This window comes from Nicotiana tomentosiformis, chromosome 7 (assembly GCF_000390325.3).
Source record: "Nicotiana tomentosiformis chromosome 7, ASM39032v3, whole genome shotgun sequence".
Lineage (NCBI taxonomy): Eukaryota > Viridiplantae > Streptophyta > Magnoliopsida > Solanales > Solanaceae > Nicotiana > Nicotiana tomentosiformis.
In genome coordinates, this window is record NC_090818.1 from 63,297,660 (window position 1) to 63,315,349 (window position 17,690).

Consider the following 17,690-nt stretch of genomic DNA (forward strand, 5'->3'; position numbering starts at 1 on the left):
GAGCTAAAGATGGTAAAGGTTGGGTTGTGGGATGATGGAATCCTCCATAAAAGGATCTTGAAACCTTAATGCACATCTAGTGTTTGATAAAATGCTCAAATGAGCTAGAACCATGATCATCTTCCTAATTTTGGTTTAATATGTATATTTCTATAATAGATTGAAGTTGCTAAAAATTTCGGAATATTTAGAGTGTAAGGAAGCTCAAGTGAGGTATGTTGGCTAAACTCTTCTTTGAGAATTGGAATTCCCATTATCCTTGTAAGTTTTGAGATGTTGATTATAAATCGAGTATCCCGATAAGTTCTGTGATGAAGATATATGTTCAATCCATGTTTCAAATGCTCTTATCATATTGCATTATAAATTGAGGATGTGTCCCAAACTATGGATTATGTATCCACATGTTATAATTTCTAGTCGTGATTTATGTGAAAGTTATTATGCCAAGTTGTGTAGAGATTGTGATTGTGATACACCTCCACCCACATATATTGGGGTGAGGCGGCATGACCGCTTTGTGTGGGGATTGTGGTATAGAGATTGTGGTTGTGATACACCTCCACCCGTATATATATTGGGGTGAGGCGGCACGACCGCTTTATATAGGAATTATGGTATTGTGGGACTGCACCTCCACCCGCTTACATTGGGGTGAGGCGGTACGACCGCTTTGTGTATAGTTTTGGTATTGTTATGGCACCACCACCCGCATACATTGGGGTAAGGCGGCATAGCCGCTTTGTGTAGGTTCTTGGTGTTGTGGTTATACATCCACCCGCATACATTAAGGTGAGGCAGCAGGGTCGCTTGATTTGCGTTGTGGTATTGTACGTTCACCTCCACCTGCATACATTGAGGTGAGGCGGCAGGGCCGCTTTGTGTGAAGATGGTTATGGAAGATCTCATCTTAAATCCTATAAATATTGTTGATAGCTTTTAATAAGCTTGCTATGGTTGAGACGGTTATCTATATTATACTATTGCCGCACTGGTCCATCATATTCATCTGGTATTTATGAATTCTTTAATTGGTGTTTAGTTTTCATACTAGTACTATTTGACGGTACTAACGTCCCTTTTGCCGGGGGCACTGCATCTTTAAATGGATGCAGGTGGTTCTACAGCAGGAAACATTGATCAGTGATAGTGGTACACCCTCTTCCCAGCTGACTTGGTGAGCCCCTCTTCATCCCGGGGTCATGTATCGTTTGTTCTTTGTGTATTCTGTCTGAGGTATAGTCGGGGCCTTATTGCCGGCATTATCATTGTACTCATCTTTATCTATAGAGGCTCCGTAGACATAGTGTGGGTTGTGTATTGGTGTTGGGGAAAGACAAACTATGTTATGTTGTGGTTGTATAACTTGTCCATTTGAGACTTTAAAAATGATGAAACTATTGGTAAGAAATTGGTAATTGCAGACATGACCACTTTATTGTTTAATTAAGGAAAAACATATATTCTCTTTATTCATGAATGAGTTTGGGTAGAAGGAATCTAACAGGCTTGCTCGGTCGGGTTCACTCGGTTGAGCGCCGGTCGCGCTGCCCGGTTTTGGGGCATGACAGTTGGCTTGATAGGAATCAGACGCTTAGTTGTGTTTCTAGCTAATCTTGAATTTCCTTTTGAATTTCATGTGTTTTGGTGTCCTATTTGTTGTTATGGATGTTATTTTGGAATTTTGATATTGTGAGTGAGTTCGTATGATGTTATTACATTTGTGTAAATGTTTGGTTTGGCACCTGAGGGGCACGGGTTAGTTTCGGATAGGCTTCAGACCATTTTTTAACTTAGAGGACTGTTGTTTCTGGTGGCTGGTGTCTTGTGCTTCACGATCGCGGAGGGGAAACGTGGTCTATGGGTTGGGTGTTCTTCACGAACGCGAGGGCTGGTCGCGAACGTGAAGTAATGGCGAGGCTTACCTTTCGTGAATGCGACAGGCATCTTGCGAACGCGATGCTTTGTGGGATTTGGGGAATTTCATGTGGTTCTTCATCGCGAATGCGAAGGCTTGTCTGGGAAGAAACCTTTGCAAGCATGATTGTAGCCTCGCGAACGCGTAGGCCTTGTGCCAATACCTTTCTTGAAAGCGTTAGGTGCTTCGTGAACGCAAAGAACAACTGACGCTCAGCTATTTAAAAGTTGAAAGTGAGGATTTGACTACTTTTCACTATTTTTTAAAGCTAGAGCTCGGCCTAGAGGCGATTTTGAGGAGGTTTTTCATCCTAACTTCATTAGTTAGTAACTTTTAACTAGTTTTGATTTAATTCCGTATTCATCCATTGATTTTAACCTTTTATCTAGGATTTCCATGGTAGAAATTAGAAATTTGGGTAGAATTTAGAGATTTTGCAAAATTGGGATTTAGACCTCAATTCCAGGCCGGATATCGAAATATATCACATAACCGGGCTCGGGGGTAAATGGGTAATCGAGTTTTGGTCCGAGTCTCGAGCCCGGGTTGACGCTTGTTGACTTTTTCCAAATTCATTATAGATTGTATCTTTTGCACTCTTGGGTAGTTTCTAAAGCTTATTTTGAATTATTTGAACTATATTTGGCTAGATTTGATTAGAGTGGAGGCTCATTTTAAAGGAAAAGTCGTAGTTGAGCATTGAATTGGTTTCGGAGTGAGGCAAGTGTCGTGGTTAACTTTGAGTTGAGTAAATTAGGACTTGTTGGTCTATTTGCTGCTTGAATTATATGTGGGGATGGCGTATATGTAAGATGACGAGTATATATGAGTTGCCATTGGGTTAAAGCATACAGGTGGAAATTGTTTATTGTATTATGTTGTTGCATTGAGTATTATTTCCATGCCTTAGTTAGATTATTATTTCTCTAATTGCTTGCCTTTGTATTTATTGTTTATTTTGAAGTTTTGGGATATTGGAAGTTGAGTTTGTTCATCATAACACTATGATTTAAGTGAAATTTATTTCCCACCTCGCATTGGTACCTTTATTATTGTTGCTCGGTGAGGAAGAGTTAAAATCACGAAGGGTGTTGTCGTGCCTTATTTGCATATACTATCATTTATTTGAGAGTTTGTGAGGATTAAAGCACGAAGGGTGATGACGTGCACTTGATTTCTTATTATCATTTATCATACCATGTGAGGAAGAGAGTAAAAACACAAAGGGTGATATTGTTCCATTTCATTTATCATATCATTATTATATGGTGAGGATGAGAGTAAAATCACAAAGAGTGATGTCGTGCCATTGTTGGTTATATTGTTTTATTTGATTTGCAGATTTTGTGATCTATTCGGTTACGTTGTGGTTTATTTTGGAAGAAATTTACTTGGTGATTTTGTACTTGCCATTCTTATCATGCTTTCGTTTCTACATGTTCCCTCCCCATTATTATGATAAATGCCCTATTTGTTATTATGTTGCTTTATATACATATCTGCACAGGATCTTAGTAGGTGTCTTGTCATAGACTCATCACTACCTCGTCAGGGTTAGGCTCGACACATATGGCATACATTGTGTCGGTTGAACTCATACTACACTTCTGCACTTCTTGTGCAGATACTGGTGTTGGTCCCAGCGGTGTCTAATGATGCTTCTGCTCGGATCATACCTATAACGAAGACTTGAGGTAGAGTTGCTGACGTTAGTAGTCCCTGAAGTCCTGTTCTATTTCTATCTTTACTATTTATTTCATTTCAAACAGTTCAATTTCGTTCAAACCATACTTTTGGTATTCAAGTTGCTTATGTGCTTGTAACTCCATATTTCTTGGATTAGACTAGACTGTGTTATATTATGGGTTTATCTTATGTATTAGAACCGTTAATAATTATCAATACTATGTTTTAAATTTTTAAAATGGTTAATTGGTTATTTAATATTGTCTTGCCTGCTAAGTAGATGTGCCATTCTTCGGTTGACTATGCGACCGCAGAATTGTTCTCCGGTTCATTATGCGAACGCAGAATAGGTCTGTGGGGACAATAGTAATAGCAAACCCAGGCAGAGTTGCCCAGTTCTGGAGGTTCATTTCGCGGACCGCAGATGCCTTATGCGGTTGCATATGTGACTGCATATCCTATTCTAGAGCTTCATTTTTGGGTTTTATAACCCGACCCTACTTTGTTAAATAGACAATATGACCATCTTTTGGGCAAAACCTGATATTTTGAGGGTGAGAGAGTGCCCTAGAGTGGGAGAGAGTTCTTCAACAATTTGTTCTTCAATTCTTGCTCGTATCTTGGAAGATTAATAAGGAAAACTCACTAGGTCTTCATCCTAGAGGTAAGATTCTACACCCTAACCCTTTGTTTTGAAAGTTAACTAGAAATGGGTAATTAGTAAGATAATTCTTGGGTATGGTAGTTGGTTATTTTGCATGCATGTGTTATCAAGGGGTGTAGGAAGATTGTTGAGCTAAAACTAGTAAAGAATGTATTGTGGGATGATGGAATTCTACATAAAAGGACCTTAAAATCTTAATGGATACCTAGTATTTGATAAAAATGCTCAAATAAGCAAGAACCATGACCATCTTCCTAATTATGGTTCAACTTTGCTATGTTTCTAAATAGATTGAGGTTGCTAGATTTTTCGGAACATTGTAGTAATTTAAGGAATCTCAAGCAAGGTATGTTAGCTAAACTCTTCTCTCAATATTGAACCTCACATTATTCTTGTAAGTTTCAAGTTGTTCACCACTAATCAATTATTCCGAATAAGCTTTGTGACAAGAGATATATGTTTTGTACGTGTTCCAAATGTTATTGTTGTATTGTGTTACTATTGTGAGAACGTGTTCAAAGTATGCATTGCACATCTAAATGTTATAACTTCAAGTCATGTTTCAAATGAAAACTATGATGCTAAATTGTGTAGAGATTGTGATTGGGATTACACCTCCACCCGCATACATTGGGGTGAGGCGGAAAGGTTGTTCTGTGTAGATTTTTGGTATTGTGGAATACACCTCCAACCACATACATTAAGGTGAGGCGGCAAGGCTGCTTTGTGTAGAGTTTTGGGTATTTTGGAATACACCACCACCCGCACGCATTGGGGTGAGGCGGCAAGTTCGCTTTGTGTAGAGTTTCTTGTATTGTGATTTCACCTCCACCCATATACATTGGGGTGAGTCGGAAAATCTACTCCATGTAAAGGTAGTTGTAGAGAATTTCTGATTGGAAATTTATAAATGTTATTGGAAGTTCTTAACAAATCTGTTTGACTCTTAAGGCTATCTAAGTTATATGATCGTTACCATGATTCATCATATTCATGTTGTATTTCCAAGTTCTTAAATAGATGTTTTGGTTTTCATACTAGTATTATTAGACATGTACTAATGTCCTTTTTGCTGGGGGCGCTGTAGTTGGTTCCACAACAGGAGACATTGATCAGTGATAGCGATACATCCTCTTCCCAGCTGACTTGGTGAGCCCCACTTCATTTTGGGGTCATGTATCTTTTGTTCCTTGTGTATTGTGTTTAAGGTATAGCCGGGGCCTTATTTCCGGCACCATCATTGTACTCTTTTATATCTATTAGAGGCTCTGTAGACATAGTGTGGGTTGTGTTTTAGTGTAGGAAAGTTAAACTAAAGATGTCGTAATTGTATCTCATGCTTCCACTGTAAAACTATGGTTGTGAAATGTATTATTTTGGAGACATATTAATGAAGTTTATATCCTCTTTATTTATGGGTGAGTTGGGTAGAAAGAAATCCAGCAGGCTTGGTCGGCCGGGTGATCTCGGTTGAGTACCGATCGCGTTGCCCGAGATCGGGACGTGACAATGGAAATATGGATCGTAACAAGTTGGTTTTAGAGCACTAGGTTGCTTAGGTCTTACAAATCATGAGAAAGCTTAGTAAAGTCTGGAGGATCAGTACGGAGACGTCTGTACTTATCTTCTAGAGGCTATAGAGCTTTAGGAAAATTTCACTTATTTCTTTCTCTATCGTGTGATTTTATTCTATCACTGAAGTTTGAATCATTCCATTCATGTTCTCTTACAGATGGTGAGGACACACACAACATCCATGGCGGGTCAGGAGCTGGAGCCCTAGTTTGTTGCCACTACCAGAGGTAGAGGGTGGGGCCAAGATCGAGCCAAAAGCAAAGGCAAAGGCATAGCTCAGCCTAGAGAACGTGTAGCTACACCTATTGAGGAGCCTTAAAAAATCGAGCAGGAGGAAGAGATTACTGTTCAGATCGTGCCGGTTGGACCAGCTCAGGTCCGGGAGGGGTTTATTTCTACCCCGGTACTTTAGGACGCTTTAGTCCGCTTAGTGGGTCTTATGGAGAGTAGGTACCAAACCAGTGCATTTCCGATGGCACCAGTTGTCTCTAAGGCTGGTGGAGGATCCCAAACTTCAGCTACTCACACACCAGAGCATATGGCTCACGGATATCAGAATTCGGCAGTTTCGCCAGTTGGAGTGGCTCAGCCTATTGATTCTATACATATCGGGGAGAGGCCCGCAATGTCTTATGAGGAGTTGATGAGATTGGACAAGTTCACAATGTTATTTCCTATTGCTTTGGTGGCACACCTTCTGAGAACCCACATGATATCATTGACCGTTTCCACGAGGTGTTGCATAACATGGGCATAGTAGAGTCCAATGGAATTGACTTCATGGTACTTTAGATGTATGGTTCCGCCAAGAAGTGGTGACAGGACTATGATATATCTAGACCAGCAGGATCGCCTCCACTCACTTGGGATCCGTTATCACAGCTGTTTTTGGAGAAGTGCATTCCTTTTACTCTGAGAGAGGATTACTGTAGGTCGTTTGAATGCCTTCAGTAGGGTAGCATGATTGTTATCTAGTGTGAGACCAGATTCATGGATTTAGATCGCCATGCAGTTGTCTTGCTTCCTACCGAGAGAGAGAGTGGGTAAGGGTGTTCATTACTAGTCTTACTTTCGGTATCAGGATATAGGTGGCCAAGGAGACGGGGGATGATATTTTCTTTCTGGTGGGCAGTAGAGATAGCTAGATAGATCGAGATTATTCGTGGTCAGGATAGGGAGGCGGTATCTGATAAAAGGCCTCGTCATTTTGGTGGTTTCAGTGGCTCGTCTAGAGGTAGGGGTCCATTTGGTAGAGGCCATCCTCCCAGACTGATTCAACCAGTGCTTCAGGCATCCCACGGTTGTTCGGGTAGTCGTGGTTCTTATGGGTGTCATCCTGAGCAGCTAGCCTACAACACACCTTCAGCTCAGATCAGTGCACCTCCAATTCAGAGTTATTAGGGTGGTTATTCAGGTCAACCGGGTCAGTTCTAGCAGTCATAGCAACTGAGGACTTGTTAAATTTGTGGAGATCCGAGGCACGTCGCAAGGTTTTGCTCTATGCCATAGGGTAGAATGCAGAACAGATTTCTCGTGCCACGGTTCCGGCACCGGTTGCTCCACCACCTGCTCAGCTAGCTAGAGGTGAGGTTTAGACAGCCCGAAGTGGTGGTCAGTCCATGAAGATGGAGGTAAACCAGGGAGAAGCCGTTCGATAGGTGGAGGTCAGAGTGTTGGGGCTCAACCCCATTTCTATACATTTCCAGCTAGACCTAAGGCAGGATCATCTGATGCGGTCATCACAGGCATTGTTCTGATTTTCCATAGAGATGCCTTAGTTTTATTTGATTCAAGCTCCACTTATTCACATGTGTCATCCTATTTTTATTTATATCTGGTTATGCCTTGTGATTCTTTTTGTGCTCATATTTATGTGTCTACGCCTATGGGAGATTATATTTTGGTAGATCTTGTTCATTTCTTGTGCGTGGTTTTATCCGGAGCTATGACACTAGGGTAGACCTTCTACTTCTTGATATGATAGATTTTGACGTGATCTTAGGCATGGATTGGTTGTCACCTTATCAAGTTATTTTGGACTATCATGCCAAAACTGTGACATTAGCGATGCCGAGGTTGCCTCGATTAGCATGGAGAGGGACTCCTGCCATTCCACTAGCAGGGTCATTTCTTATGTAAAGGCTCAGCGTTTGGTCGATAAGGGATATCTAACATATTTGGCCTATATCAGTGATCCTAGTGCGGAGGTTCCTTCCATAGATTCAGTACCAGTTGTGCAAGTTACTAGAGGTGTTTCCTACAGATTTGTCGGAGATGACACCCGACAAAGACATCGACTTCTGCATTGATTTGGCTCCGGGAACTCAGCCCATTTCTATCGCACCATACCGTATGACCCTAGTTTAGTAGAAGGAATTGAAGGAACAGTTGCAGTATTTGCTTAAGAAGGGATTCATAAAACCTAGTGTATTGCCTTGGGGTGCACCAGTGTTGTTAATGAAGAAGGAGGATGGAAGGATGAGGATGTGTATATATTTTCGGCAGTTGAACAAAGTCACAATCAATAACAAGTATCTGTTATCGATAATTAATGACTTGTTTGATCATATTCTGGGTGCCAAGGTGTTTACCAAGATTAACTTGAGATCTAGCTACCATAAGTTGAAGATTAATGCAGCAGATGTCCCTAAGACAACTTTTCAGATTCGGGTTGGTCACTATGAGTTCTTAGTGATGTCATTTGGCTCGACTAATGATCCAGCAACCTTTATGGATTTGATCAATCAGGTGTTCAATCCCTATCTAGATTCTTTTTTTATCGTCTTCATTAATGATATTTTGGTCTACTCCCGCAGTAGAGAGGAGCATGAGAAGCATCTTTGGATCTTACTTCAGACTCTGAGGGATCGTCAGTTATATGCAAGTTTTCAAAGTGTGAGTTCTAGTTGGATTCGGTTGCCTTTTGGGGCCAGGGCATTAAAGTGGATCTTAAGAAGATTAGGGTAGTTTAGAACTGTCCTAGACATACATTAGCTATAGAGATTAAGAGCTTATTGGGTTTGGCAGGTTATTATCACCGGTTCGTGGAGGGGTTTTCATCTATCTCAGCCCCATTCACCAAGTTGACCCAAAAGGGTGCTCTTTTCAAATGGTCTGGTGAGTGTGATATGAGCTTTTAGAAGCTCAATACTGCATTGACTACAACTCTAGTGTTGGTGTTGCCTACAGGTTCGAGATCATATATCGTGTATTATGATATGCCGTGTATTGGGCTTGGCGTGATATTAATACAGGATGGTAGGATGATTGCCTATGCGTCTCGGCATTTGAAGCTTCATGAGAAGAAATACCATGTTCATGACTTAGAGTTGGTAGCCATTGTTCACGCGTTGAAGATTTGGAGGAACTATCTATACGGTGTTCATTGTGAGGTCTATACCGACTATCGGAGTCTCCAGCACCTGTTCAAGCAGAAGGACCTTAATTTGTGATAGCAGAGATGGTTGGAGTTTCTGAAAGACTATGATATCATCATATTATATCATTCGGGGAAGGCCAATGTGGTGGACAATGCATTGACTAGAAAGGCTAAGAGCTTGGGAAGTTTGGCATATTTACAGGTATCAGAGAGGCCACTAGCCTTGGATATTCAGGCTTTGGCCAATCAGTTTGTGAGATTGGATATTTTGGAGTCCAGATGTGTTCTTGCTTGTGTTGTAGCACAATCATCATTGTTGGAGCATATAAAGGCATGCCAGTTTGATGATCCTCACTTGTTGGTGTTAAAGGATACGGTGCAGCGGAGTGGTGCTAAAGAGGTTGTGATTGGTGATGAGGGTGTCATGTAACTTCTAGGCCGAATTTGTGTTCCAAATATTGATGGGTTGAGAGATTTGATCCTTAAGAAGGCTCATAGTTCGCTCTATTATATTCACCCAAGTGTCACGAAGATATACTATAACTTGAAACAATACTCTTGGTGGCGAAGAATGAAGAAAGACATTGTTGCTTATGTATCTGAGTGTTTGAATTGTCAACAGGTGAAGTATAATCATTAGAAACCGGGTGGATTGACTCAGATATTGGAGATACCAAAGTGGAAGTGGGAGCGCATCACTATGGATTTTGTTGTAGGATTACCACGGACCTTGAAGAAATATGATGCAGTCTGGGTTATTGTGGACCAGTTGACTAAGTTCGCACATTTCATTCCAATGGCAACTCCCTATAATTCAGATTGGATGGCTCATATTTACATCCAGGAGGTTATCCGCCTGCATGGTGTGCCTATTTTCATCATTTTTTACAGGGGCACGCAATTCACATCGCATTTTTGGAGAGTCGTGCATCATGAGTTGGGCACACAGGTTGATCTGAGCAAAGCATTTCATCCTCAGACGGACTGACGGATAGTCCAAGTGAACCATACATATCTTGAAGGACATGTTACGCACTTATGTAATGGATTTTGGAGGTTTATGGGACCAGTTCTTACCTCTTGCAGAGTTCGCCTACAATAATAGTTACCAGTCAGGTATTTAGATGGAGTCGTATAAGGCATTATATGGGAGGTGATGTCATTCGCTAATTGGTTGGTTTAAGCCCGGAGAGGCTAGGTTGTTGGGCACTGATTTGGTTCGTGATGCTATGGAAAAGGTTAAGGTGATTTAGGAATGATTTCATATAGCTCAGTCCAGGAAGAAGAGTTATGCAGATCGGAAGCTTGGGGTGTAGCTTATATGGTGGGTGAGAAGGTTCTCCTTTGAGTGTCGCCTATGAAGGGCATGATACGGTTAGGAAGGAAGGGCAAGTTGAGCTCGAGGTTTACTAGGCCGTTTGAGATCTTAGATAGAGTTGGGGAGATTGCTTACAAGTTTTCTTTACCTCCTAGAGGACAGCTCACATGTTTTGGACTTCAGCACAGTTCAACTTGATGAGAATTTGGCCTATGATGAGGAGCCGGTAGCTATTCTAGCCCGACAGGTTCGAAAGTTGAGATCTAAGAGTTTTTCTTCTGTGAAAGTGTAATGGGGAGGTCAGCCGATCGAGGAATCTACGGGGGAGTCCGAGTTCTATATGTGGAGTAGATACCCCCACCTTTTCACCAATGCAGGTACTTTTCTATGTCCGTTTGAGGACAAACATTTCTTTTAAGGTGGAGAATGAGATGACCTGATAGGTCGTTTTGAGTATTAGCCTTAACTTTCATGATCTCAGACCTCTCGTAGCTTCATTTGATATTTTTTGGTTTGCGTTTGTGGTCCGTGTCGCTTTTCAAAAGGCTTTTATGTAAAATTTCAAATATAAGGAAGATTTTGACTAAACATAAGGCCAGAGTTGACCACGGTCAACATTTTGGGTAAACAACCTCGGATCGGTGTTTTGAATATTCTGGTAGGTTCGTATCATAATTTTGGACTTTGGTGTATGCCCAAAATTTAATTCGGAGGTCCTAGGCTAGAGTTGGGTTGATAGGGATCAGATGCTTGGTTGTGTTTCTAGCTAATCTTGAGTTTCCTTTTGAATTTCATGTATTTTTGTGTCTGATTCATGGTTCCGGATGTTATTTTGGCGTTTCGATCGCACGAGCGAGTTCGTATGATGTTTACACTTGTGTGCATATTTGGTTTGGAGCCCGAGGGGCTCGGGTGAGTTTTAGATAGGATTCACACTATTTTTGGACTTAGAGGAGTGTTGTTTCTGGTGTCTGGTGTCTTTTGCTTCGCAATCACGAATGGGAAACAACGGCTGGGGGCTGAGTGTTCTTCGCGAATGCAACAGGCACCTTGCAAACGCGATGCTTTATGGGTCTGGGGTAGTGTCAGGTGGCTCTTCATCACGATCACGAAACATGGGTCACGAAGGCTTGGCTGGGAAGAAGCCTTCGCGAACGCGATGGTAGCCTCCTGAACGCATAGGACTTGTGTCAGTACCCTTCGTGAACGCGTCAAGTGTTTTGTGAATGTGAAGAACACCTGATGCCCAGCTATTTAAAAGTTGAAAGTCGGGATTTGTTTATTTTTCTCCATTTATGAAAGCTAGAGCTCGGCCTAGAGGCGCTTTTGAGGTGGTTTTTCATCACAACTTCATTGTTTAGTAATTTGTAACTAGTTTTGATATATTTCCACAATCACCCATTGATTTTAACCTTTAATCTAGGATTTCCATGATAGAAATTAGGGATTTGGGTTGAATTTAGAGATTTTGCAAAATTGAGGTCGGACTTTGAAATAAATCACATAACCGGGCTCGGGGGTGAATGGGTAATCGAATTTGGTCCGAATCTTGGGTTTTGACCAAGTGGGTCCGAGATTAATTTTTGTTGACTTTTTCAAATTCATTAAAGATTGAATCATTTTCACTCGTGGGTAATTTGTAAAGCTTATTTCTAATTATTGGAACTATATTTGGCTAGATTTGATTGGTTCGGAGGCTAATTCTAAAGGAAAAGTCATGGTTGAGCATTGATTTGGTTGCGGAGTGAGGTAAGTGTCGTGGTTAACTTTGACTTGAGGAAATTAGGACTTGTTGGTCTATTTCCTATTTCAATTATGTGTGGGGACGACGTATATTTAGGTGACGAGTATATATGTGTTGTCATTAGATTAAAGCGTGCATTTGAAAATTGTTTTATTGTTTGTGTTGTTGCATTGACTATGCTTTCCATGCCTTAGATTATTATTTCTCTAATTTTTTGCCTTCGTATTTATTGTTTATTTTGAAGTTATGGGACATTGGAAATTGAGTTTGTTCATCATAGCACTATGATTGAAGTGAAATTTATTTCCCACCTTGCATTGGTACCTTGGTTTATTGTTGCTCGGTGAGGAAGAGTAAAAAGCACGAAGGGTGTTACCGTGTCTTATTTGCATATACTATCATTTATTTGAGAGTTTGTGAGGATCAAAGCACGAAGGGTAATGCCATGCACTTGATTTCTTATTATCATTTATCATGCCATGTGAGGAAGAAAGTAAATGTACGAAGGGTGATGCCGTGCCATTTCATTTATCATATCATTATTATATAGTGAAGATGAGAGTAAAAGCATGAAGGTGATGTCATGCCATTGTTGGTTCTATTGCTTTATTTGATTTTCAGATTTTGTGATTTATTTGGTTGTGCTGTCATTTATTTTAGAAGAAGTTTACTTGGTGATTTTGTACTTGCCATTCTTATCGTGCTTTCCTTTCTACATGTTCCCTCCCCGTTATTATGATAAATGCCCTATTTGTTATTTATGTTGCTTTATGTACATATCTGCACAGGATCTTAGTAGGTATCTTGTTACAGCCTCGTCACTACCTCGTCAAGATTAAGCTCGACACATATGGCATACATTGGGTTCGTTGTACTCATGCTTCACTTATGCACTTCTTGGGCAGATACTGGTGTTGGTCCCGGTGGTGTCTAGTGGTGCTTCTGCTCGGATCATATCTACAGCGGAGACTTAAGGTAGAGTTGCTGGCATTCGTAGTCCGTGAAGTCCCTTTCTATTTCTATCTTTACTGTTTATACAGTTGTATTTCGTTCAAATCATACTTGTAGTATTCTAGTTTTTCATATACTGGTGACTCCATATTTCTGGGATTAGACTAGACTATGTTATATTATGGGTTGATCTTATGTGTTACAACTTTATTAGTCATTAATAATTGTTATTACTCTGGTTTAACTTGTTAAAATGGTTAATTGGTTATCTAATGTTGGATTGCTAAGCAAGTAGATGTTAGGTGCCATCACGGCCTCGAGGTTGGTAATTTGAATCGTGATAGTTCATTGACGAAATCCTTGTGTATTCACGAAGTCGAGAGGTCCAGCCGATTATCTCAGGGCAGTTTTGCAAACTTTGTGTCACCACAAGTTGTATATGAATTTTTTGAAATGTGAATTTTGTCTCGAGTCTATCACTTTCTTGGGTCATGTTGTCTCAAGCGAGGGAATCAAGGTTGATCGTCAGAAGATTGCATCTATAAAGAATTGGCATAGACCTATAACTGTAACACCCCGGAAAATTTCTAAGTGTTTTAAGACCATTAAGAAGATTGGCGGGTGCTAAATATATCAATTAGGGTATGAACAAGACCGGTAATTGGAATGATATTAATTGACCATGATAATATAGGTATGAGGTGCATTAACAATAGTTTAGGGTCTAAGAAGAGCCCTAAGGCTAAGTCAAGTTGAAAATTATATGATGGGATAAAGTTTCAAGTGAGTCCACACAAGATCTAACTTCAACAGAGCATACCTCTCAGGATATGAAGAGTTATATGGTGTATAACCAATCAAATTAAAGCTCTTTGAGTCTAGTTTCCAACGCATTAAACAGTTCATCATTTGACTATGTATACAGAAAGTTATGGTCATTTTACTGGATGCGCGGCCGCGGCCGCGTACATAGGAGCCCATTAAATAACCCCAAGGACAGATAGAGAAAGGGGCTAAGTCATTTCTTCAATACTTGGGCTTCCTCTGCATCACCCATCTGGCCAAGGCTTCCAATACACACCTAAGGTGAGTTTTTAAGTGTGTTTTTATGATGATTTCACTTCTCAATCACTAGTTACAATAAGGTTTTGATGTGTTTCCATAGGATTTCTTCAAAATCTCAAGAATACCCCCAAAAGTTATCTTTCAAGATTTGGTCTACAATAGGTATGTCTACTACCTCTAACTAATTCATGGTGATTAATTATGTACGAAATATGTGTTAGGACTTTTGGGATGGTAATTGGAAGCAATAAGTGCCCAACCTAGGTGTGTTGGTATTGTAGAGATTGTAAAATGAATTAATTGATAAGATTTGTGGTTTGGGAGTGAATTGTTGGGCATGCATGTGCTAAGGATGACCTAGAGACGATTGTGAGATCAATCATTTGTGTGGAAGGTGATTGTTAGGTGCAGAAATTTCATTGAAGGAGGTTGTAGAAAAATCTGCACATTAGATGTTTGATAAAATATCTAAATGACTTAAAGTATAGAAATCTTACTAATATTGGCACAATTGTGTTGCATTGTTGTAGATTGAAATTTATTTAGTGTGGTGGACCATCATAGTATTATGAAGGAGTGAATTTCAGATTTGAGCAGTCCGGAGGTGGCTTCACTCGCGAAAATCATTTATAATATCGGTTTAGTTTCGTCGAGGTAAGTATCTTGCCAAACCTTGAGTGGGGGAATTACCCCTTAAACATTGAGTCTTATGTGAAAATTGTATAATTGAAAACCACGTACGCGAGGTGAGGAGTACGTACTTGGTTTATATGTGCAAATTTTATTGGATTAAAGTTTTAGGCATTTTTATGTATTAAATTGGATAATTGTTGGCATTTAGTAAATCCTTGAATTATCACGCCTCATTCCTTATTTGTCGAGTTTGTATTTTATAAAATAATTTGGTGTTATTGTCACTTGAATGTTATGTGAATTCCGTGTATTTGTTGATGTGATATTTTTCTTAGAATTAAATTCATGATGGAAACCGTATCTGCAAATATTTATTAAATAAGTTTAAATTGAGGAGTTAATATAATTATCAAGACTTTGGATTAACGAAGGTGTTGCCCTATACTGAGTATTTTTCACCTCTGTTGATTGTTTTGAGGTTTTATATACGTTGTGTGGAGCCTTGGGCTATTTGTTGAGAAATTTATTGATTCTGCTACATATTTGGAATTTGGTTGTGGTCAGTGGCAAATTGTGATATGAATTGTTGTATTGTGTTGTGGTTTAAACACTCTCCTTGATGTTATTTATGCTTCCTACCTTGCTTGTTAATGATATACATGTGCTTGGTAAGGAAGAGTGTAAAGAACGAAGGGTGATGTCGTGCAATTTGAGAGTGTAAAGCACGAAGGGTGATGCCGTGCCATTTGAATTATATTATCATGTGAGGGAGAGTGTAAATCACAAAGGGTGATTCTGTGCCATTTGAGAATGTAAAGCACGAAGGGTGATGTCGTGCCATTGAGAGTGTAAAAGCACGAAGGGTAATGCCATGCCATTTCATTTATATTATCAGGTGAGGATGAGAGTAAAAGCACGAAGGGTGATGCAGTGCCATTATTTTTATATTTTCATATATTCATTGCACGAAGGGTGTTTCCGTGCAGGCGAGGATGAGAGACATACATTATATTGTGATATCGTTTTGTTGTGTATACATTCATGCCTTTATCTTGAGATGTCATTGTGCACCTATGTTTTCTATGTGACTTGTAGTCGTTGTTTCTTATTGTGTGCCTCTCACTTTATTTCTTTTATTATTATTGACTTTTCTCCCACCTAGTTAGTATTGTTATATGTATGCACGGTGAGAAAGAGATAAATGCACGAAGGGTGTTTCCGTGCCAATTGATCTGATGTACATATATATATTGGGTGAGAATGAGACAAGTGCATGAAGGTATTGTCGTGCCATATGATGTGATATATTGAATATATTTCTCACACCAGGAAGGTTAAATGAGGTGTCACATGGTGATACTTATTTGAAAGAATTATATTTGAAAGAGATTTATTTGAAAGAATTATATTTGAAAGATATTTATTTGAAAAATTATATTTGAAAGAGATTTATTGGAAAGTATTTTATCTTGAAGATTATTATTTGAAAAACATATAGGCGAAAGATTTATATTTGAAGGACTTGATTAATTGGTTGTACTTGTATTTGTTATTTGTTGAGCAATATTAAGGGTGTTCTTGTTGCCCTGCTGTGTATATCACTGGTTGATTAGTGTTTCCATCATTGTTATTTATTTTTTATTATTTTTATATATTATATTTCACAGGTTATTAGACTAGTGAGTGTCTTGATTGTACCTCGTCACTACTCCACTGAGGTTAGTCTTGATACTTACTGGGTACCGACTGTGGTGTACTCATAATACACTTATGTACATTTTTGTGTAGAGTCAGGTATTCGAGATATCGAACTCGTGCAAAGTTAGAGTGTGATTGCAAGGATTCAAGGTAGAGTTGCTTGGTCATCGTAGTCCCTTGGAGTCTTTCCATTGTATGGTAATGTTAATTATTAATCAAATAGTATTGAGTATTCGATCCTTGAGATCATTTCATGTATTCAGTTAGAGTTCGTGAATCAGTATTACCAGTCTTGGGAGGTCGTTTGTGAATAATTCCGTTGTTAGTTTTGACATCTGTATTGAATTAAAATAATTTGTCCTGAATTGTAATTATAATCGGCTTACTTAGTCTTAGAGACTAAGTGCCATCACGACGCCTGTGGTGGAATTTTGGGTCGTGACAAGTTGGTATCAGAGCTCTAGGTTCATAGGTTCTACGAGTCACGAATGAGTCTAGTAGAGTCTTGCGAATCGGTACGGAGACATCTGTACTTATCTTCGAGAGGCTACAGAACTATTAGGAAATTTTCACTTCTTTCATTCTTGTCGTGCGAAATTTGTTGATTTTGGAATTTGAACCTTTTTATCTCTATTCTCTCACAAATGGTGAGAACACGTGCTACCAAGTTAGCTGAGCAAACACCCGCGCATACTGCTAGCCGAGGTAGAAGATGAGGTAGAGGTCGAGGAAGGGCACGTGTCGCTGCTAGAGCACCTGTCAGAGTAACAATTGAGGAGCCGCCAGCAGCTCCGGTTGAGGGACAGGTACCGGAAGCACCTACTTTTACCCTCGAACTTCAGGAGACTTTAGCACAGTTCCTGAACATGTTTGGTACATTAACTCAGGAAGGATTGATCTCCGTTGTACCAAATATTTCACATATTGGGGGAGGAGCTCAGACTCCTACCGCTAGTACTCCAGAGAAGCAGGTTTACATTGGTCAGGTTCTGGGTTTGGTGCCGGTACAACCTGTTATTCCGGTTCAGCCTGAGTTCAGGCTAGGAAAATCAGAAGAAG